This window comes from Globicephala melas, chromosome 11 (genome assembly GCF_963455315.2).
Source record: "Globicephala melas chromosome 11, mGloMel1.2, whole genome shotgun sequence".
NCBI classification, from domain to species: Eukaryota; Metazoa; Chordata; class Mammalia; order Artiodactyla; family Delphinidae; genus Globicephala; species Globicephala melas.
Genome location: NC_083324.2, coordinates 17,651,355 through 17,654,380, shown reverse-complemented (window position 1 = coordinate 17,654,380; position 3,026 = coordinate 17,651,355). Strand labels below are relative to the sequence as shown.

Here is a 3,026-nt window from a genome sequence, read left to right as displayed (position 1 = left end):
GGTAAATATACTACAGTACTGTATGATCTGTGGTTGGTTGAATTTGCAGACATGGAGGACCCACCCTAAATTATATGTGGATTTTCAACTGGTGGAGGGTTTGAGCCCCTAACCCTCACGTTGTTCAAGGGTCAACTGTATATGCAGTATTGTTATTATTGTTAGTAGTAGTCTGAGTGCTTTGACATATGTTGTCAGTTTGGTATCCTAATATGGTCTTATTTTCCCACGAATTGGCTGGGTTCTCACACAGCAAACTGAACAAAAAGCATAGTGCAGTCCCTCCACATTATTCAGAGATTGTGTGCTTGCAAATTTACCTACATGCTAAAATTTACTGGTAACCCCCAAATGAATACAGCACTTTCGGTCATTTCTGAGTATGCACAGAGTGGTGAAAAATGAGGGTCTGGGGTCCACCAAAATGACCTGGAACAAGGTGATGTTCTGTCTCCTCATTGCAGCTCTCACACTGTAAACAAGTGTCCTTCTCGTGGGTCATTCAGAGACAAGTTTTGCATTTGTTGTTGTTGGTGGTGGGTGATTTCACTGTTTAAACAACACCCTTGCTTAGTGCTAAAGTGTTGTCTAGTCTTCCTAAGTGCAAGAAGGCTGTAGGGTGCCTTATGAGGAAGTATGTGTTAGATAAGCTTCATTCAGGCATGAGTTATAGTGCTTTTGTCAGAATTTCAATGCTAATGAATCAATGGCATATTCTAACTAACGTGTCCTTGAGCAGAAACACACGTAACACATTGATTGGTTGATGAAAATGTTGTGATCAGAAGCTCACAGGAACCTAACCCTGTATTTCTCCTAGGAGCCTCGTTCAATACTCATTAAGTCAGTGTTCGTGGCAACTTTATAGAACATAGCGACCATGAGTAATGTGACTGTATCACTTTCTTGAGGCCGCCTTTTCAAAAGTGTTCCTCTGCAATGATTCAGGAATCTCAGGGGCAGGACCGGTTACAAAATTTGTAGGCTCACGCAGAATAAAAATGCAAGACCTGTTGTTCAAAAGTTAAGCAGTTCAAGATGAACATTGAACCAGCTAAGCTGAGCATATGGGGTCCTCTGCGAGTGCAAGTGTCACAGGCCCACAGAGATGGTCCAGCTCATGGGTTTACTCGATCTGAAAGACTGTACCTCAAAACAGCAGGCTGGGAGAGAAGGGGGAGAATGTGATGAGCCCACAATGGCTCCTGCTTTTGGTGGCTGGTGTGGAAGGTGTCACAGTTGAAAGTGAAGGCTCACAGTTCAATGGACACAGCTTGTCCACTAGTGTATAATGTCCTTGCTGGTCCAGGCCCTGCCCAGGCTGCCATGTTCCTATTTTTAGAGTTCCCATCACATGATCAGTTACCCATCCCCAAAGCACAAACGCCATGGGAGGGTAGTCAGCTCTTGGTAGAGTGTGGAGTGCAGCCCAGACTTCTCCCGCCTTTTTGAAGCTCTCTTTGGAGGACTTATTTGGCACCTCATCTCAGTCCCCCCAATGGTTTTCTAAAAGGTTTGACTTGGGGGAAGCAGATGTCCTTAATATTTTTACCCAGGAAGTTCCTGGAACTTGACGCTAATTTGACTTTTCTTATTCTAAAGGTCTTCACAGCACAGCAAGGGGGAGGGGACAGCTTTGCTAACTTAAAGGACCAATTAAAAAAAAAAGAGAGAGAGAAGATGAGGATTTAACTTTTTTTTTTTGCAAGTTGTTTTATTTACAGTGCCAGCTTTTAAAGGTCACTAAGGTAAAGTTAACTGGACAATAAACTAGGCAGAAATAGCTTTACAAAGAGAGGGGAAGCCCAAAATGCCACTTTCTATAGAGAACCCACAGTTCAAGTTTATTCAGAGCAAAGAAAAAAGAACTTTTGATCATACTAGAAGAAACTGAGCCATGAGTTTGCAATCTGTGCTGAAACTACACATGCAACGAGGATGACATTCTGCTAATACAACTGATTTGCTGCTGCATTTGTGGACCGTTTTTCTCATATTAACAATTATAAACAAAGCAGTGCAACTAGTATTTGCAACAGTCCTTACAGTGTTACAGCATCAGACACAAAATTTCACTTCTCCTCACACCACTGGTTCTCTTTGCATACCTGGGCTTCCTCTTCTTCAATAAAATCATTTTTGATATTGAATGTCTTTCTAATCTCCTCAGGAGTTTTCCCCTTGATCATATTGGCAACAGTCTTGCAGGTAACATCAAGCAAACCTTTGATGTCTAAGTAGTTTGCTGCCAGTATAAGCTCAAAAAGTGTTCCTTGGTCAACTTTCAGGAATTCTTGATCCCAAACAGGGATGTCATCTGTTCGCTTTTCTTTGTCCTCACCATCCTGAGGAGAAGGAGAATCACCCCTGTGGTGGGTGCACCACTGAACGACCTCTTTTAATATCGTTGCGTTAACATTTGGCACGGGGACTGGCTCATCATCTCCTTCGTCACCCACTCCCAAATATTTCAGCATGGTCTTAATCGTCACAGATTGTTTCGCAACTTCAACATCAACTTCAAATATCTCTCCGTCAGAACTCTGCAACTCAATTGAAGGCATGGTGTTAGGACTCAAGGAGATGGCAGGCCAGAGGCTGATGAGAGCAGGGCGGCGTCTGCGAAAAGAAAAACAGAAAAGTGGAGAACAAGGGCAACACTGCAGAGCGGCACGACGTCTGCCTCGGATTTAACTTTTTAACTCTCTCCTTCCTCTCTCCTTCCACATACATACACACGCTCATGCACACACTTCCAGTCTCCCTAGCCTGGCAATTCAGTTAAATGATACTTTTTGGTTATATCAATATCTCTGTTTTCTTACTGTGAAATTTAAATGTAATTCACAATTTTTCTATTTATTATGTCATGCGTCTTATCATGCATTACTTCCTTTGTTGTACAACTCTGCTTGGAATAAAATTTATTTTTTAATTACTTAAAATAAAAGGGACCAATAGTTTCATCCCCTCAAAGTGTGAAAGCCTAGGAGTTTGGCCGCATATGAAGAGGCTCCTTACGTTAC

The 3,026-nt window shown here is 42.3% G+C and overlaps 1 pseudogene; it reads right to left on the bottom strand.

The window, feature by feature from the left end:
- Nucleotides 1–1,940: 1,940 nt before the first annotated feature.
- On the bottom strand, nucleotides 1,941–2,564 carry LOC115859155 (S-phase kinase-associated protein 1 pseudogene; annotated as a pseudogene).
- Nucleotides 2,565–3,026: the final 462 nt, after the last annotated feature.